This window comes from Camelus dromedarius, chromosome 24, assembly GCF_036321535.1.
Source record: "Camelus dromedarius isolate mCamDro1 chromosome 24, mCamDro1.pat, whole genome shotgun sequence".
NCBI lineage: Eukaryota > Metazoa > Chordata > Mammalia > Artiodactyla > Camelidae > Camelus > Camelus dromedarius.
In genome coordinates this window covers 23,295,502-23,316,661 of record NC_087459.1, presented here as the reverse complement: position 1 = coordinate 23,316,661, position 21,160 = coordinate 23,295,502, and the positions used below count along the sequence as shown (strand labels likewise).

Genomic DNA, 21,160 nt, shown 5'->3' with positions numbered 1-21,160 from the left:
GAGGCCTGGCACTCTCACCGGGCCCTGGACCCCACCCCCAGGGCCTGGAGGGAGGACAAGCTCCCCGGGAGGGTGATGCCCTGGGCGCTGGGTGAGGAGGCACTGGCGAGGGTGGCTGTTTGGCCAGGTGGGTCTCCCCTGAGACCTGCACAGTGACCCCTGGGTTCCTGCGCCTCCCCTCTCAGGCCTCTGGCCTGGGCAGGTGCACCCACTGGCTACTCGTTCAGCACTGACACCTCATTACCTTGGACCGGCCACGGGACTGTTTGCAGATGTCTGTGACCCCTGTGGGCAGCACTCGCCCCCTTAACGCTTTTCTGGAGGACTGCCCTGGGCTTGGTCACCCGGGATTCTGCCCTCTTGTGCTCAGTCCTTGTTTATGAACAAGCAGTCTTGTTTCATTAAATTCTGTTTTCCCCCTCAAAAACGTTTCTAACAGGATCCATTTCCTGCCCTGTGTGGCAGCCCAGATGCTATCCTTGGGGCTGGGGCTGGGAAGAGGGCTGAGGTGCAGGCCTGCTCTCCACCCTGAGGTGGGTGCTCCTGGGGTCTGGACCCCCACTGGCCAGCCTGGCTCTTTGGGTGCCCAGTTAGGGGCACTTTCTGTAAGAAAGGTCAAACCAGAGCTGGCCTTGAGGAAAGCCACTGATGGTGCCGCTGATGGAGACCTCTGGTCTCAGAACCCCCGTCAGGACACCAGGGCTGTGGGGACAGGTGACTTCAGGCCCTGTGAGGAGGCCTTGCAGGGACCAGGCACCACGTGTGCACCCTCCTGGCATGAGATGCGCGCCTTTAAGGGCAGAGGAGCTGCAAGACACATCAGAGGGCATATTTCCTCACACTGCGGTCTGTGTACCATGGGACTCGGAGCTGTACAAGCCAGAGGTAAAATGTATTCAGGAAGGGGTTTGAGAAATCTGGGGGCTAGGAGGACAACAGATAATTATTAGAAAAACGAAGGTTATGTTTATTTATTATTTTTATTATTATTATTATTATTTCCCCTGCATTTTGGGGACTGTGTCACAGAGGGTCACAATGACACACAAATCCAAAGTGGCAGCCCACATTCTGCCTCTCAGTCACTACACAGCAGCAATAGTTCTTTTAACTTCTCATAGCTTCAGTTTTTCATTTACCAAATGGAAAGAATAAGAGTAACTTGATAGATTACTTCTGAGAATTAAGTGAAATAACCTATAAAGTGCCCAGTCCAAGGCCTTGCACGTCGGAGATGCAATTGTTATTTTTCCGTTTCTGTTGATCACGGTACTAAAGGGTGTTCCAGCGCCGCTGGCCAGGGCTCATGGGTCATGGGATCGACCCTGGGAACCACTTTTCTATTCAGAGACCAGACTCCCTGAGAATCCGGACTCCGCCAGTTAACATTTTGTTATTCAGGAAATGTCTGCAATGTCAGAGGCATCACTTTGTGCTGGGATTCTGACCAGGAATGAGGGAGGTGGGGCGCCAGCCCTGGATGACCTGACAACCTGGCAACGTGATGGGGACAGAAACAAGGCAACAGCAGGCAGGATGGGGATGCTCTGGCTGGAGGAGGAAAGGAGGCAGCGGTGGGACTTGCAGCCCCGACTGAGCACTAGGGAAGCCTCTAGAGAAAGCAACATTGAGATGAGACCTGAGGATGAGAGGGAGAGATGGAGGATGTATGAGATGTCATCAGGTGGAGTTGCAGACGGCAGGGTCCCTGGACTGTTTTGGGGGGAACTGAGAGCCTTTCACTATGGCTGGAGCACCAGAGCTCGGGGGAGCAGGTCAGCAGAGACCTGGTCTTCCAGGCCCTGGGGGTGGATTCCAGACCTCCTGGGGGCAGTGTGTACGGAGCCACTGAAGATGGAGGATGAGGGGGAAGGGCCAAGTTGCGACTGACTCTTTAGACAGCTCACTCTGGCAGGGGTGTGGAGCGTGCATTGAAGTGGGTCACGACAGAGGCATAGGGAGGCCCATCAGGACGACAGCGCGGCCCTCTCGGGAGGATGCTGGATGGGGAAGTGGCAGTGGGGCTGGACAGAAGCAGATACTTTCAGAAGCTGTTTTGGAGGCAAGAGCACCAGATCCCGGTGACAAAGTTAGCTTTGATATTAAAGGAGAAGGAAGTTCCCAGGTTTCTTCTCTGGACAACTGGGTGAGGTCCTGGGCGCCACTCCCTGAGATGGGATGAGGGACTTTATACTGAACTTGGGACTGAGTTTCTGAGGTCTGTGGCCCGTCCAGACTGAGGGATGAGCAGCCTGTTGGATGGACAGGTCTCATGTTCAGCATTACCAGTGTGTACCTGGCAACTGACCAGAGAGAGCTTGTGAAAGGAGCCCCAGGGAGGCTGAAAAGGAGCAGCCAGCATGGCAGAAAGAACCAAGGGAGAGTGGCCCCGCAGCAGCCAAGGAAGGGGAGAGGTCCACAGATCCGACCGCCTCTTGCTGCCTCCTGCTCCCTTCTTGGCTACATCCCCTTCACCTCCCACCTGGATCCCTGCAGGAGCCTCCTCTGGTCTCCCTGCCTGTGCCCTGCCCCACCCTAGTCCACCTCAACACAGCAAGGGTGATGCTTTTCACACACAAGTTAGATCACTGCACGCTTCTGCTCCAGAACCTTCAATGGCTCCCCGTTTCACTCGAAGTAAAAGCTCAAGTCCTTTCAGCCTCCTAGACAGACCCTCCAAGAACTAACTTCACCTCCTGCTCTTCCTACCACCTTCACTCCTTCGGCCCCCCTGACGTCCTCCCTGTTCCCTAAGCTCACCTGGCAGGCGCCTGCCCCCAGACCTTTGCTCCAACTCTTCCGCGTCTGAGATGCTCTTCCCACAGAAATCTCCTTCGTGCTGTCGCCTTTCTCCCCTCCTGCCCACGCCCCGCCCTGCTGAGTCCTCCACACCTTTACTTCTTTTCTCCATAGACTTCCCACCTTCCAACATACTACATAATGTACTTGTGGGTACTATTTAATACCTCTCTGCCCTTGCTCAAATATCAGCTCCTCAGGGCAGGGATCTTCGGGGGTTTTGGTGCCTGATACAGAGTAGAGACTCAACAGATGAATGAATGAAGTGGGTGGGTTATCAGGGCTGAGAACTACATACCATAAGGGGTTCCCAGTGCCCTTGGGTTTAGCAGCCGGGGCCATCCGTCGCGCCAGGGAGAACGCATCTCCCCCGTAGAAGGAGGAAGGTGGGAGTCCGGGGCTGCGCGGCTCCCCACCCAGCGGCTTGTGCTGAAATGCAGTAAGCGTGGGCAGGGGCGCCAGCTGACAGTGAGGGGTGGTGGGAGATTGGAGGAGAACAGGGGGAAATGGAAGTGTCTGCAGGGAGGACCAACGAGGGATCTTTCCAGGGAGACTTCGCGGGCCTCCTTGAGGTTTGAGGATTTACGTTTATGGAGACAACCCTGTGTGGTTATAAGATTTTTCTCCAATAGTGTTTAGTAGCTTGGGCAGTGGTAGGGAAGCGCGTGGTGGGGCCCAAGTGGGAGGGCAGTGTATGCGGACAGCTGGGGCTCCCATCCCCGCACAGCTGCTGCCTGGCTGGGCGACTGGTGCTGGGTCTTCATTTGTAAAAGGTGATTGACACAGAGGGATCAGTGCCACTGAAGAAGAGTTGACTGTTACTCACACTTCCCCGAGAAATGAGAGGGATGCCGCACAGGTCAGGAGGCAGGACCAGCCAGGGGAGAGCCTAGCCAGAGTTTTATTGGGGTTTCCGCGGGGAAGGCAGGGCAGGCTAACGAGCTTAGGATTGGCTGATTTGAATAATTCCACATACCTGGGGCATAGGGGCTGCCTCTTGTTGTCTGGTACCTGGTCCTAGGTGACCTAGGGGAAGGGGAATCTCAACTCGGTGGGTGAGACTCACATAAAGAGGCAGATGGGAATATGGGCTCTGGATGGCAGGGGAGAAAATAAATAATGTGGCTGTTGGTTTGGCCCCGCGATGAATGGATGCCACAGAGACAAACACAGAACCTAAGAAAACACTGTTAGGACACCAAGTGTCTTTGGGCAATTTGCTTAAACTCTCTTAGCCTCAATGTCTTTGTTTCTAAATGGGGAATGTAATGGCACATACCTCGTAATGTCATTATGTGACTGAGTTGGTAATGAATTAGTAAATGTACAGTGTTTAAAACACAGTTAAGTGTTAGCTCTCATTACTTGCTATTATTGTATTTTTACAGGCCATCACACGGCCTGAAGCCCTCCTTCTGAACAGGTTTAGTGGAAGTAAGTGAATGAGAGAAACGGAAGAAAAGAAAAGGAGCCTGAGGTCAGAGTGGGGCATTGTGAGCTGGCCAGGTGTAACCGTGAGACCAGGGGAGTGCTGTGAAGGATGAGGGTCAGGGGACACAGGGAGGCAGGGACATTTCTCAGCACTGGCCCTGCATGCAGCTCACGAATTGGAACCACGTACAATGTGCCCGGCCGGCATTTTAGACCATCTGCTCCATCTGTGAGATAATGGCACAAATGCAGATTGTTGTAATGGAAGAGGAAAGAGGGCTGCTCCTCCCTTGGAGGGTTATGAAAGGACTTCCGGTGGGGGGAGGTCACCTGGCATTGAAAAGTGGGTGGGATTTGGCTGGGCAGAGAGGACAGGAGAGGGAGGTCCTGTTGTGGACACAGCGTGGGCAGAGGCTGAGTTTAGGATGGACAGGAGAGCATGTGGCAAGTGTAACAGGGACGGTGGAGGAGGTGGGTCTGGGAGTGTAGGCTTGGGCCAGAGTAACAGATGGAAATAAAGAAATGGACCTTTTGCAATTCTGGTTTTGGTACCTGCCCTCAGGGTACGGCGAGGCATCTAAGTCTGGATTCTGGGTACTGAGACTCATGATAATGTGTAGGGGAAAACATTGCTTTAAAAGGAGTCAACAGATAAAAAGCTCTGAGGAGATTCGAATGGCACCAGGCGATTTTATGAGACCCTTTCGAGTCCAAAGCTTTGTCTAGGTGAACCACACTCTCCTCTCCAGGGTTCTGCTTTCTCCCCACCTTCCCCCCGGTGTCCCGGACATGGCCGTTGCCCACCATCCTCTTTCAGGCTGGTGTCTCTGTCCCACCAGCAGAGGCTCTGATGCAGAGTAGTTGCACAAGGAGACCCCTGGGGACAGCTCAGCTTGCTCCAGCCGGCGAAGCTGAACTTCTGGTTACCTCTGCTGCAGAGATGAATAATTGTGAGCAGCAGGGGAAACAAGGAAACCCACCTAAAGCACAGCACACAAGTGCAGGTGGCAAGCAAGAAAGGCCCTAAGCCGTGAAGTGCTTTGTGAGCATGCACAGACTCCTATTACCCCAGGGTCTATTGCAAAGCTGAGCACAGCGAACTTTCTGGTGCCCATAAAGCATTGTCCCTGATTGCAACGTGGAGCTCTCTGTTACTGCTCTACCCAGTTAAATCTTCAGGTAATTTCATCGGAGGGGGATGTGCCCCAACCAGGCGAAGGAGAGGGCGGTTGATTACGGGAAGAGCGCAGCCCTTTTCACGAATGTCTCTCTGGCACCGTTCGCTCTGAATGAGGAGAATCATTTCTCGTAATCCGGGAACTGTGTGATTTAGAAATTTAGGATAAGTGCAAAACAAAGCAAGGGTGGAAGGAAAAAAAAAAAACTATCATCTTAGAATGCCAGAACGCTGACAAAAAGATAAATCATGCAACATTTTCCCTTGTGAGATTTGCCTGAATGGGATTTCTTGTGGTTACTATTCCAGTAGCGATCATTAATTTTTAAATCAATCATTTAATAGAGTCCTCTTTGCCTGGAAGAACAGATCGAAGTCTCCATGCGGATGTCATATGGCCAAAGAAAATCATGTACCTCTTCACCTTGATTATATCTCTGGTAAAACCTGTTTGTGGAAAGGCGAAAAAAAAATCTCTTGAAATCCATATTCTAAATTTTTTAGATGATAGCTGGCTATAACCCACAAACAAGCATGTTTAGCCTGCGGTCCACGTGTCTCCAAGGAGTCTGATAGAATCGAGGGGTCTGTAAACTTGGTCAGGAAAGTAAAGTGCATGCTTTATGTTCACTCATCTCTCGCTGACGTGAGCCATCATTTCAATTATGAATGGAGGCCCTAGACCTCTGTACCATTAGCCCTACTGGGCTTTTGTCTCCAGATGAAATCACAGACTGCGTGCATCACATCCTCGTTCTTGTAGGTATCCTGAAATACTCAAGCATCCTCCTATCTACTTTTACATTTATAGCAATTAAGCCCACACTTGGTCTTGTTGTTTAATGTCCCAGAGAAGCACGTGTATCAGTGTATCATGATTTTTAAAAACTCGATAACTGCATTTCCACGTAATTGGTTTCCATTGTAATTCTGTGCATTTTGTTTTGCTTGATGCATTTTCATCCTGCGGAGGGGTCCATAGGCTTCCGCAGACTGTGCAGGTGTCCCCAGCACAGACGTTTCAGGATCCCTCTCTATTTCCAGGCAAGTAGAGTCCCTACGCTCGTAAATGCTGATGCCCAGGCCCCTTCCCAAGACCGGCTGGGTCAGCACCGCAGGGACGGGGACCCGCACCTGTGTGTTTCCCACCAGCTCCCCAGGTGATGGGGAGGCAGCCAGCCCCCGTCAGAGGTCTGTTATTTGGAAACCTCTGACTTAGATCATCTGTATCCCCATAGCCCAGCCCTCAGGATTTGGGGGTGGCGCTGCTGAGAGGCTCTCAGAGAAACAAGGTCGTCTCACACTTCGGCAAGTGTGTGCAGTGGGAAGGAGTGCGGGGGTTAAACAGACTCCGGTTTGCCTGTGGGCCTTTCACTTAAGAAGTGGGTGACTGGGGCGTGCTCCATAATGCCTCGGGCCTCAGTTTCCTCATCTGTAACCTGGGGAAGCACGTGCCTCACAGGCTTGTCATGAGAATGAAATAAAACAATAAGTATATGAAGCTCATAGTTTACGTTAGGGTTCACTCTTTGTCTCACACACTTCTGTGGGTTTTGACAAAAATGCATGGTGTTGTATATCCACCATTATGGGGTGACACAGAACAGTTTCTCTGCTTTAAATATCCTCTGATTTCTACCCATTATCTCTCCCTTCTTCCCTACTGCCCTCTTCCTCCAACTCTGGCAACCGCTGATCTATTCCCTGTCTCTGTAGTTTCACCTTTTCCAGAGCGTCATGTAGTTGGAGTCATACAGTAGACAGCCTTCTCAGGTCGGCTTCTTTCGGTTAGTGATATGCATTTAAGGTTCCTCCATATCCGTATCCCTTTGAGCCTTGATAACTGTTTCTTTCTGTTGCTGAATAAATACGCCACTGTATAGATGTAACACAGCTGGTTTACCCGCTTGTCTATTGAAGTACATCTTGGTTGCTTCCAATTTTGGGCAATTATGAATAAAGCCAATACCAAAAAAAAAAAAAAATTGAGCATAGAGTACTGTGCAGAGTGGCTGATACACCGAGATCCTCGGTGCCATTGTTGCCGGTGGTTGCTTGTGAGCCAGGAGCTATTCCGTGGCTGTTACAGGAAGCAATGGTCATAGAAGGACAGCCAGACCTGGCTTCCAACGCCTGGGAGGACATTTCTCCCGGAGGCTAGAGTGCGGCTGAGTTAAAGGCTCTGCCCCCGGTGTCCAGCCGCCCCGCACGGGCTGACACGTCACCAGGAGTACGGGGCTGACTGCCGATGCCCGCTCTGCGATCCCCAGAGGGCAGGGTCCCTCCTGGCTACCCCGACTCTCCACATGGAACATAATGTCTCAGTCTGCAAGAGAAGCCCCTTCCTGTCTGCAGGCCAGAAACTGCTTTTCCTCCACATGGAAGCACTTTAACCAAATCTCCTCTGTTTCTGAGGGGGGATTTTGAATGGTTTCCCAAAGCGGGCTTTTAAGCTGGTAACAGAAGGTGCTACAGTTTCATGGGCAACTAACTCCTTCAAGATTAAAGTCTTTGAAGGAAGGTCTTCCTTTTCAGAAGCTCTTCTGGATTCTCTGCAGTTGGCCCTTCTGTCTCGCTTCTGTTGGCCCTGTTCTATCTGGGTTCCCCTGGGGCAGCGCCCTGTGATTAAATCCAGGGGAAATGTAGGAAGGATGCTGTACCGGTTTGCTAGGATGCCATAGCAAAGCACCAAGACTGAGAGGGGGTGTGTGTTAAACAACAGAAATTTATTTTCTCACAGATCTGGAGGCTGCAAGTTCAAGATCAAGGTGTCAGCAGAGTTGATTTCTTCTGACCTCTCTCTCCTGGGCTTGTGAACAGCCGACTTCCCTCTCTGTCCTCATGTGACCTTCCCTTTGTGTGTGTCTGTGTCTTAATCTCCTCTTCTGATAAGGACACCTGTCCTATTGGATTAGGGCCCATGCTAATGACCTCAGTTAACCTTAAGTTCCCTTTTTAAAGACTCCATCTCCAGAAAAGGGAACCCTCCTCCACTGTTGGTGGGAATGGAGTTTGGTGCAGCCACTATGGAAAACAGTATGGAGATTCATTTAAAAACTGAAACTAGACTTACTCTATGATCCAACAATCCCACTCCTAGGCATATATCTGGAGGAAACTCTAATTCAAAAAGATACATGCACCCCAATGTTCATAGCAGCACTGTTTACAATAGCCAAGATAGGCAAACAACCTAATGTCCATTGACAGATAATTGAATAAAGAAGCTGTGGTATATTTATACAGTGGAATACTACTCAGCTATACAAAAGAATAAAATAATGCCACTTGCAGCAACATGGATGGACCTAGAGATCATCACGCCAAGTGAAGTAAGCCAGAAAGAAAGAAAAATACCATACGATATCACTTATATATGGACTCTTAAATAAAAAGACACAAATGAACTTATTTACAAAACAGAGAGAGACTCACAAACATAGAAAACAAACTTATGGTCACCGGGGAAAGGAGGGTAAGAGAGATAAGTTGGGAGTTAGGCAGTTGCAGATATAAAAAAGCTATGTATAAAATAGATAAAACAGCAAGGTCCTACCATATAGCACAGGGAACTATATTCAATACCTTGTAATGGCCTTTAATGAAAAAGAATATGAAAAAGAATTTATATATATATATATATATATATATATACACACACACACACACGTATATATATATATATATATACGTATATATATATATGTATATATACACACACACACACATATATATATAATTGAATCACTATGCTGCACACCAGAAATTAACACAACATTGTAAATTGACTATACTTCAATTTTAAAAAAAAGGAGAGACTCTATCTTCAAATACAGTCACATTTCAAGGTGCTGGGAGCTAGAACTTCAACCCAGGAACTCGCTGGGGGGATGCAGTTCAGCCCGTGACGCTCATGATTTCTTCCTTCACTCTGAGTCCTCCTCCTAGGACCCAGAGGTGGCAGGAAAATGCAGGATCACATGGCAGCGGTTAAGGATGTCAGACACGATGAACTTCAATCGCAGGATGTCTTGTGTTTCCAATTCTCCAGGACAAAGGCCTGAGGTGGCCTTTGAAGCAACCCCGAGCTGCTGGTTCTTTAAGGTTTCAAGATCAATGGTATTCAATGGCACTATAAGAACCATCAAAACCCAACCCCACACACCCTGGCATTTTTACAAAAGGGAAAACCAGGTACATTCAAGATAATACAAGGTCACGCCTGTGTTTTCTCTGAGCCAGAGAGCGTGTAGATATGTTTCACTCAGGTTGGCTTTTTTTTTTTTTTTTTTTGACTGCGCTTTCTGTGAATAAGCAGTGAGCCCAGCGTTCAGCCACACGGGCTCTGTGGGAGCCAGGCTGCTAGCTGCTTCCAGCAACAGAAGTCAGCAGGTAGGAGATGACATTTTAGAATTGCTCAATAGACCCTGGGCCTAGAAGATATGCCAGACAAAGCAGGGCCAGAAAGAGCTGTTTAAAAATTGAAAAGACCGCTTCCCTTGATCGGCTCTGCTGCTGGCGACCATTCTAGCAATTTCCAAAACAAGAAACCAGCCCCACGCAGGGCAGAGGATAGAACGGGATGGGGCACGTCAGTGACACCATCAATATTCAGGGGCAATATCCAGTCTCCGCGGACGCTGGGGAATGGCTTGTCTCCTGGGAGAGAAACAGAAATACAGTGACTGGATTGGAAGGGACCTCTGGGAGGCCGCTTGCTTCAGGTCATCTAATCCATTCAAAGCCTGGGGTTCCTATAGACCTTTACAAATTCTACCGGCTTCCAAGTCGAAACAGGAGATGGGGAGTATCTGGGGCTGGTTATTCTGGTCACTGGAGCAATCGATGGCTTCACATCCCGATGGCTTAACTGAGGTTTTAGGACAGACCATTGTGGATGTTCATGGCTGGCAAGTCGCCTTCCTTGTGGTCCTTTGGAGACCTGGGCTCCTTCCTTCCCCAGGTGGCTTCTCCACCTTTAATGGAGTCGGCAGGAACCAGTGCTGACAGTGGCCGAGACTGGCCCCATCTTCCCCACAGGCGATGCCATGTTTGGGTTCGGTTTGTCAGTGGATGGTCATGGGCCCAAGCAGAGCGGCACACCATTCTTTGGTCCTTCTGAGCACCAGAACTGAAGTTGGAATTCAAGAAAAGGGAGTGAGATTCATTATTTTTCTCAGTGTATGAGTGTCCCCTATGGTCATGAGGATCCTTTCCTGATCAAAGTCCTAATGTTGTTGAAGATCTTGTGAAATCTACCGATGCTGTAAGTCAGCAAGCCCCCAGCCCCAGCCACAGGCCCACATTCACTTAGCAGGGTCATCTGATGGTTCTGAGTTTCCTTTTGTGTCCATGCCCAAGTGATCTGGGATCTGCGTTTGTCTTTCCTTTGCTTTAAATCATCCAGCGTTCCCACAAGCACTAAATGGCACAATGGCCTCGAATTTCTGGGCTCTCCTATGGTGGCAGCGTCCCGCCCCTAAGGCCAGCCAGTTGACCATCAGTAACGGTTGGGTCGTGATCCCCCCAGCGAGGAGGGAGAGTGGGCTTCCCTCTGACCTCGCATGGGGAAGAGAGAAGGGTGGATAAGCCAGCCAAGGCTCTCCCCAAGTCATGTCTCAGGCAGCCCTACTGGCGGCATTCTAGTGAACGGGATGGGAGGTCCTTTTTAGACCATGGCCAATGGGCAGATGGGCTGCTTCATCTGGTGGAGCCACGGTGGGCTGATCGGTCCTGGCCTCTCTTTAGTCCTAGTCCCGAACTGCAGACACATCCGGACGCTCTGTTCCCTTCTGCAGATTCGTGGGAGGTGGGATATTAGCCCTGACCAAGCTGGTTTCAGTTAGGGAGCTCGGGCACTAGAGGGAGCAATCACAACCTTTGAGGGCCTTTTTTTTTTTTTTAATTGAAGTTTAGTTGATTGACGAATGTTGTGTTAGTTTCTGGGGAACAGCATAGTGATTCAGTTTTATATATATACATATATTCTTTTTCATATTCTTTTTTATTATAGCTTATTACAATATACTGAATGTAGTTCCCTGAGCTATACATTAGGACCTTGTTGTTTATCTATTTTGTATATGGTAATTCCAAATTGTATCTGCTAATTCCAAACTCCCTATTTATCCCTTCCCCTCTTTCCCGTTTGATAACTGTAAGTTTGTTTTCTATGTCTATGAGTCTCTTCCTGTTTTGTAAGTTCATTTGTATCCTTTTTTATTAGATTCCACATATAAGTGATACCCTATGATGTTTGTCTTTCTCTTTCTTACTTCACTTGGTATGATCATCTCTAGGTCCATCCATGTCGCTACAAATGGCAAGATTCCATTCTTTTTTATGGCTCAGTAGTATTCCAGTGTGTGTGTGTGTGTGTGTGTTTCCGTGTGTCGGTGTGTATACACACACACAGCGTCTTCTTTATCCAATCATCTGTGAATTGACATTTAGGTTGCTTCCATGTCTCAGCTATTGTAAATAGTGTTGCTATGAACAATATGTATCCTTTCAAATTAGAGTTTTCTCTGGATGTATGCCCAGGAGCAGGACTGCTGAATCACATGGTCAACCGTTAAGCGCCTTTTGAACCACAGTGAGGGGATACTCTTTGAAGCATGTGGCCATTCCAGTCTCTTTCCAGATCACTGTACGTGATCTCAAAGCTCTGGCCCTTTGACACTAAAGACACAGACATGACTCTGATTCACTTTCCTCCTGTGGTTAAGCATGGTTCATCCACCATGGCGCCCCAACAGCTCCTCTCTAGTCAAGCAAAATGCAGACTAAATGATCGGAGAACGTGGATGCCTAGATGGGGGCATGGCTGCAGTGCTGTCACCCACCCCCATTTCTGGCTGCTTCCACACCAAAGTTCTAGAGTCATCCTCAACACTTGCCTGGAATTCCAATTTTAAGATCCATGTCTCAATTAGCTTTATATCCCTGACAGCATTCAGCTCTGAGCTCCCGTCTTAGGAAACATGTATGCGGCATTGAATTGAATGATTAAAGGAGGTAAATTGTTAGAAGTTAAAGACATCAGGCTGGGTGCTGGAATTGCAAAGATGGATAAAATGCTTGATATCTACTTGGTTGGAGCTGCCCTTGTAGAAGGAGGGACAGTCCAAAGGAAAGAGTCTGTAAACAGGGCAGAGACGGCAGGTCAGAATCAGGAGGCAGAGAAAGCCAATGTGGGCAAGTCCTAGGTATCAGGAAACAGAGTGCGGGGCAAGACAGCGGGGCAACGGACTGGAGGAGGCAGGGCCAAGCTGACCCCAAAGGGCCTGATCGAGGCTGCTTTGGGCTATTTTTCTGACATAGACGCCCAGCTCCCTCTGACCATAACATGCTATTAGGCTGCAGTAAATTTTAAATTGGTGAACATAAACCTAACATTATTTGGTTTCCCCCCAATATTTTTCTTATAAGTGCATAAGCAACAGCAACAAAAATCAAAAGAAAAGAAAAGCCCTGCCAACACCCTTTCCACGCTCGATAAATCAAGCTGCTTTCAATAGGCATTTCTTTCCTCCTCTGAATCACATGTCCTTTACCAAGCCTCGTTTTAATTCCTCATCTTGCATTAAGAGAAATGACTTGCATCGACTGGCAATGGAATCCAGACATTTAGGGGTTCTCACCGCTGTGGTATTTAAATTGAGATACGTCTTGAGGTCCATATTGGTAAATCTTATTTCTGAGAAACAGTAATAAATAAAGGAGAGGATTGAAATTGAATTTTTGTAACAGGGCTTTAGGAGGAAAGCTGTTATGTGTCCATCCAATTTAGTGGGACAGAATGTGCATTTAAACTGGGAAAAACCAGCTCACCGTCTTCAGGATGGCAGAAAGGAGCACGGAGGAGCAGGGGTGACCAGGTAGTCCCGAAAAATGTTCTCTTAGCCAGAAATCTGTGTGGTTTTGAACAGATTTTACCAGCAGACAAAAGGCTAAAATGTGCCTGCACTTGAATTACCAAATGGAAGGTTATTTACGTAATTTCTGCATTGCACATTCCTCCAGTGTTGCTCTTAACATTGAAAATGGGCTTAAATGGCTTCCAGAGTGACTTCAATCTGACACCAGGCAGAGTTCCTGTCTGTGGGGAGGAGATACCTGAGAGACCAGCTCCAGAGGGTTAGGGCTTAGAGAGGATGGGAGAGGACCCTTGGGACTGGGCTCCTGGGTTCTGTGGGGTCAGATACCGAGTCAGGTCTTGAAAGAAGCACACGCCAGTGAGGATCGTGGAGGAGCAGGTCGGGTGAGCCCACCGCCCCGCAGCGGGTGGCTGGTAGGGGCCGCATGGTCCTGTGTAGCTCTGGGGCATCGTGTAATCCAGAGTGTCAGCAGGTGCTGGTCACAAACCACAGGAACCCAACAGAGTGTTTACTTAATTCTGGGCTCTTTCGCTCCCTTCTTGCTACTTTTTTTTAAGGAGTAAACTTTTTTCTCCTTTATTCCAAATCTACATGACAAAATCTAGGGGAAAAAAAGGATGTCTTCTTTTCTCCTGAGAGATGTCAGTGACATCTCAACTCAGCTCATGAGTTGAGAAGCCAGCTTGCTAAAATAGACTGGAGGTCTTCATAGAGAAGTTTTGTTTCCTGCACCCCAGTCTGGCCAGCTGACCTGCCAACTCCTGTGGAATGCTCCCATTGGAGTCCCAGTCTTCCTCATTCTCATATGGGGAAAAGCCAAACATACCTTAAGAGTAGCAGCATTCTGTAGGGGATCAGAGTGGGGCATTGCATCATCGTTTCTGGGTGGCCTGGGGGCTGCAGGGCTGCCTGAGGGACCAGACGGACGGACAGCTTGCAGCACTCGTGGTTGCCCTTAGAGCAGTTAGGGACCCTGTGGGTGAGGGTGGTGTTGAGGAGAAAAAAAAATCTTTGTTCTACCCTTCTAGATTCTCAGCTGGGGCCCCTGTAATAAAAGACAAGACAAAAGAAAACAAGAGAAAAGCAAATAGATGTTTATTAACATGTATATCTCACATATACCTGGGAAGGAATGAGTAACTCAAAAAGATGGCTTCGAACTTGGGCTTAAATACCATCTTCAGCGAAAACAAAGGAAGAGAGATATGGAGGGGGCAGTTATAGGAAGAGGACCAGGAAAAGTATTCAGAAACAAGGGTAAGGCTGGTCGTGCAGACTGAGGTCAACGTCTTCTCCTTGGCTGAGAGTCCCTTCCTGGTGCAGATGAGAAGACATGCTTATAAATAGAGCTTCCGTTTATAAATGTCAATTTCCCCTATGAAAGGGGAACTCTACTGTTTTTAGAGCTTCTCCTGTGTCTGCTATCTCTCAAATAATCAGCTCAAAATAATCCTTATGCCAAAGAGGTATATTTGAGGGTATGTACTTTGCTCTCCTACTGTGGTCAAGCCTGGGGATCTGAGCAAGGAAAGGGGGGACATGGGAGCTGAGAGGAGGTATCTGAGGGGAGAGCTGGCCGGGACTCCGAAGGTCACAGGCCACACGTGCACTTCAGACACAGGCATGGACACCTGAGGGGAGACCCTTTGGCTGGACAAGCTGGTGCAGTCTGTCATCACTCCAGTCTTGCCAATATATTCAGTTCTCAGTCCTTCTGGAAACTTCTAGAAACTTAATCCAGCCCATCCTCTTCTCAGATGGTGCTGGGAGAAGAGGGAGAAATTGGGGTTGGAAATCTAGCCTTAGAGTAATGATGATGATGATGACCCAGATAACATGTAGCCACTACTTACTCGGAGCCAAGAATGGCTCTGAGCACGTGGTTTATGTAACACATCTCATTTAAACAGCTCTGAGAGGGCTGACTGTTATTACAGAAGGGGACAGTGGGACACAGAAAGGCTAAGTGGCCCAAGGTTAACCAATAAACAGTGGAGCCAGGGCTGCCTCTGAAGGTTTGGAAGGTTCTGTGGTGTCCTGACATCCTCTCTGGGGTAGGCAGGTGGATGGTGCGACTCAAGGTGAAGAAGAATTGAGGCCGGGGAGCAAGGGGGAGAGTGACTTGCCTAACATTGCACAGCTGGACTTTGGAGGAGATAGGACGAGAATTTTAGCTTCTGGTTCATTCCTCTGCACCTCACAGCCATCACCACACCAGCTCTACACAGAGCCTGGGGAAGGGACTGCCCATAAGAAATGATTTGAAAGGCCTTGAACACTGGAGTCCAAGAAGATGATGAAGATTGAGGCAAGAGAGACTGAAATGACACTGGAAACCAACTTCCTTTTCACCACTGAGCCTCAGCAAATGATGAGAAGACAAACAACCCAATTAAAAATTGGGCAAAGGATCTGAATAGACACTTCTCCAAAGAAAGACACATGGCCAATATACACATGAAAAGATGCTCGACATCATTAGCCATCAGGAACATGCAAATCAAAACCACAGCACGATGCTGCTGCACACCCACTAGGACGGCTGTAGTTAAAAAGATGGACAGTAACATGGGTTAGGGAAGATGGGACAATTTAGAATCCTCATGATAACATGCATACAGTGGGAGTGTAAAATGCGCAGCCACTTTGGAAAAGTCCAGCAGCGCCTCAAAAGGTGAAACGTAGACTTACCATAGGACCCAGCCATCCCTCTCCTGGGTTATGTACCCAAAGGAAATGGTAACGTATATCCATATACAGACCTGTACCTGAATGCTCATAGCAGCGTTATTCAGAATGGCCAAAACTGAAATGGCCCAAAAGTCCATCAGCTGCTGAACGTATAAACACAATGGAGGACGCGCACACACTGGAATTGTCTTCTACCAGGAAGAGGAATATAGTACCCATATATGTTACAACCCGGCTAAAACTCAAAGACATGATGCTACGTGAAAGAATTCGGCCACAAAGGGCCACATGTTATATAATTCCACTTATGTGAAATGCCCAGAATAGGTAAATCCATAGAGACAGAAAGTACACTAGCGATTGTGTAGAGCCAGGGGTTGAGGAGGGAGGAGATCAGGGGTCAGGCTGCGAGTGGGATGGGGTTTCCAGCTGGGGTGATGAAGATGGTCCAAAATTGATTGAGATGATGGTTGCACAACTCTGTGGATCTACTAAAACCGTTGACCTCTATACTTTTAATAGGTGAATTTTATAGTATTCGGATTGTATCTCAGTGAAACCGATCAATATTTAGAAACATAAAACAAAACAAAAAACGAAAACCTCTCTCTTCAGCCAGATGGGATGCGACCCCGCGGCCCAGGGTCCTGTGAGTTGACTCACTCATATTTTGCGTCTCCTCCGTATTCTACTTGGCTATTTGCCGCCAAACATTCTGTTGCCTCTTCTTGTCTCTTTCAGACCTGGCTCTTGCTGGAAATTATCTAGGAGTGATTTTAACTTCCTTCTGTTCTCTGCAGTGCATCTCCAAACAAGTCAATAACGCCCCGGGCAGCTTGCCTTTGCCCAGATGCTCCTACTCATTTCCTGCTCCAGGGGCGGTAGGCAGGTCCACCACGTCTCACTTGGTATCCAGGGCAGGGTTAATGTTAATTCATTAAGACTAAGATGCTGCCCTTGGTCTGGGTTGGGTGAGGATTCAGGACAAAATCAATTTCTCTTAACTAATTTCTTTCTTAATGAAATGTTCACCAATCAGGGGAAGTCCACATCCCTCAGACAAAAGAAACTGATATTTGACAGTTTGACATGCACAGTTTGGTCCCCTGGGTGAATGATGCTGAAGACACACCGTCTTGGGTCATCCTGGCCCGCGCGTGGCCCGCAGCAGGAGAGACCGGTGTGCTGGGGGCCCCACAGCCAGCAAGGAAGACCAGCATCTCAGCCCAACCCAGCCGTCTTGCCTTCTGCTCACCGTGACATCCTGGAAAGGGATAGTATTTGTTTTGTGGAATATGAAAACTGGCTTCCAGGAGAAAGCCAAGGATACAGCTGATAATAACAACTGATAATGGAATGAAAAAGCAAGTGATCTAAGAACCGGAGGTTTGCTGCCCAGAAGGACATCTGGGACAGAATAAAAGCAGGATTGGCACACTCAGCCGTGGTTTAATCTGAGATCTGATGGTGTCTATCTGACGCCCTATGCCAAGACGAGAAAATGTCCTTCAAGAAATTGGTTCAGTAAGTAGCCCAGGGGCTGTGGACTGGCTCATCAGGTGAAAACACAGCTTCAGGGCATCCCTGGAGGATGCTGTGATGCACGGTGCCCATGGCCATCCCAAGACGCCCTAGAGATTTGACAGAGGTAAACCAGTGGGCCAAACAAGCCTGAATTCTTTAGCTGGGGGAACCCTGGTGACCTCAAGATTATTCCTCAAGGAAGTCAACACCGGGTTGGGTGGCTGGTGTCGTCCTCTAGGGACCCCCCTGGGCCTGCAGCAGGGCACTGTGGTCTAGAGAACTATAGAAAGCCAGAGCTGAAAGGCCCCTCAGAGATAGCCTCCCCCTTAATTATAGATGAGAAAACTGGGGTTCATGCAGAGGGGAGAATGGGTGTGCCCAGGTTCTGGGGAAAATGGAACCCGTGGCCCTTCCTCATTAGAGAATAAAATGGTTGGTTTCCCCTTGGCACCTCTCAGCTCCTGCTGGAGAACGCCCCCCAGCTGGGTCCAGGGTGGGCTCGGCCAGTTGGCGGTGACCGCGGCAAGGGGAGACACATCACCAGTCAGGGTCCCAGAGACCAACATTCCTAGAAGCACCAGGGTGGTTCCGGGTTTGTGGGAGGAGACGTTGGAGAGACTTAGAGCTTCCTGGCGTTGATTCTGATGATAATGGCCCTTGGTCCGTCTGGTTTGCTTTCTCTGCCTGTCATGTCGTAGCTTCTGGACTGCTTCCGTTTTTTTCTTTGTTTTGTTCCCCTTTCCCTAACTCCTACGTCCCCTCTCCAGACATGCTTCATACCTGTGGAGCTGCCGTGGGCCATGCACACACAGGCTGTTCCCCCTTGCTCAACTCGGCAACAGTGCAAGTCAGAGGTGCCAGCAGGCACCCTGAGGGAGGGCTGGGGGACCCGTGGCCGCAGGGCAGCTCTTCCTGGACTAGACGGGTCAGAGCCACCATGCCCACCAGGTAAGGGCTAGCCTGTGGGCATGGCATGTGGGCACGGCATGTGGCTACGGATGTGGTTTTGGGCCCCCCCACCACTTGCTGACTGTGGCTTATTAACAACATAACCTCTCAGACCCTCAGTGTCCTCATCTGTGAGGACTGAATGAGGTAGCTGGTGTTTGGTGCTTGGCTGTAACTCTTCGGCTGGTCCCAGGGTCTGGAGCAGGCAGAGTGGGGTCTGTGGAAGTGGAGGATGGGGAAGGACAGGGCAGAGAGGAGCTCCCAGGACCTGCCCGAGGGCTGGGGCTGTCCCCTCAGGGCCCAAGGGACCGTGCTCAGTTCCTCCCAAACCCACTGGGGGTTTATGTATATTTTTTTTCATGCTTTGAATTGCCTCTCCTTCCTGATATTTCCAGAGCAGTTTGCAGCTCGAGTGTCCTGGTGATGTCATTTTCTGTCTCACACAAGATGTGCTGGTTACTCACACGTATGACCCCAAATCCGGTCTGAGTCACCGAAGTGACAGGCTGAGATATAGACCAAAGCCAGGCAAGCACAGGAGGATGACAGGAATATGACCTGGGAGAAGGGAGTCTGTGACAGTGTTACCGGCATCCAGGCCAGCACCGACCCTGGCCACTGACTGTAGGTTTGCTGGGCCCAGCAGAAGGGTGTACCTTTAAGACACCTAGCAGTCCGAGAGCCCCTTGCCCCTTGCCACACTTTCTGGGAAGAACTGAGTGGCTCTGAGTTGGTGCCACCAAGTCTACCAACTGATGTCCATATGGCAGAGCCCAGGGCAGGAAGCCAGAGTCCTTGCGGCACAGGATGGGCGTGCTGGGCTGCCGCCTCCAGCCTGGTGCACCATCATCACCCTCCGACCCTTGTTTAAGAGGTGCGGGATCTGACACAGGGTCCAGCCTGGCTCCTCTGCCCTCTCACCCGACTCCTAGCAGCCAAGGCCACCCGAGCCCTCTGGGAGCCTGGTCGCACCCCAGGCTTTGGAGCAATCCCGACCTTGGTCTGGACTGCTTACAGAGGACTGGGCACCCCGTCAGCCTGACTGCCGTTCTGTTCCCACCTGGCATCTCCATTCTCGTGACCAGGTTTCTGGCTTTTGCTGAGGCCCTTGTACACCTGCATCTGAGATCCCTGCTGGGTCCTCACTGGTCCTCACTGAGCTCTGCTTTGCTTTCACCAGTCCTCCTGAGCCTCCCCGAACTGGAAGCTATCCCTCGAATCTTCTTTTCCCCATCTCTCTGTGTATTTATTATCTATTTACTTTTGTCACAGCTTGGTTGAGATATTCACATACTATTATAATTTAGTCATTTAAAGTGTATGACTCAATGGGTTTTAGCATATTCAAAGAGTTGTGCCATATTCACCACAATCAATGTTAGAAGATTTTCATCACCCTAAAAGGAAACCCCATACCCACTAGCAGTCACTCTATTCTTCCAACCCCTCCCTCAACCCCAGACAACCATCAATTTACTTTCTAGTCTCTATGGACTTTCTTTTACTGGACATTTCGTATTAATGGAATCAAATAATATTCAGTCCTTTGGGATGAGCCTTTTTCTCTTACATAATGTTTTGAGGATTCATCCATGTTGTAGCATGTGTCTGTATTTTATTTTTATTGCTAAGTAATATTCCAGTGTGTGGATATACCGTATTTCGTTTATCCATTCATCAGCTGGTGAACATTTGCCTAAACCTAGGTCATGACAATTTGTCCTTATGTTTTCTTCTAAGGGTTCTATAGTTTTGACTCTTACATTTAGGTCTTTGATCCGTGGTAGCTTTGTGATAAATTTTGAAATCAGAAGTGGAAGTCCTCCAAATTTGTTCTTTTCAAGGTTATTTTGGGTCCCTCACGTTTCCATATGAATTTTAGGATCCATTTGTTAATTTCTGCAAAGAAGCCATCTGGGGTTTTGAAAAGGATTGTGTTGAATGTTAAATAAATTTGGGGAGTATCACTGACTTAACAATGTTAAGTCTTCCAATCTGTGAGCATGAGATGTTTTTCCGTTCATTCCCAGGATCTTGAACCTACCCATGGCCACATACCCATGGAACTCTGTGTCTTTGTGCATTGCTCACTCCTGGGAATTCAACCACCTTATTTTACCCTGTAGAGTCTCTTGCCCCTATTCCCCCAACAGTCCTCTTGCCGTATTTTGCTTCCCTGACTTGGCTCCCTTTCACTGCCCACAGCTGGGGCTGCCCCAGCTCACGGGGGCAGCTACTTGTCAGCTCACAAATCAAACTAGCCTGGACCACACACTGTCTACCAGTCTCTTAGCTCACAGTCTCCTCCTTGAAGAAACAAGTAAGGTGAAGACTCTTGGTTATGGGGAGAATTTTCCATTTGTATCATTTCCCTGTGGGGTAGCCAGAGGTGGGAAATAGAAACAGACGATCTCACACACACATGAATTTGCCACCTAATTCAGTCAACAAAAGCCCGGGGAGGTGTGCAAACACTCAAGCGGGTCCTAGCATCCTCAAGGAGGGAGTTAGGGAAATTGAAAGTAGAATGGCATGAAGTGACTCCGTTGGGAGGAGCATACTTTGTCTGTCGTGACCTGAGTCATTTAGATGCATGCTCTCATTTATAGAGTATACAGGATAGTCTCATGGGTCCCTGACACCTCCCCGTGTCTTCTTCCTCCTCTCCTCACCCATACCAGGAAGTTCATCTTCACAATTTAGTCCTTCT

The 21,160-nt window shown here is 48.9% G+C and overlaps 1 protein-coding gene across 2 annotated transcripts in view; it reads left to right on the top strand.

Moving 5' to 3' along the window:
* Positions 1–21,160, top strand: part of GALNT17 (polypeptide N-acetylgalactosaminyltransferase 17) — a 364,793-nt gene that overhangs the window by 312,438 nt on the left and 31,195 nt on the right. The gene's annotated exons all lie outside the window — the stretch shown is intronic.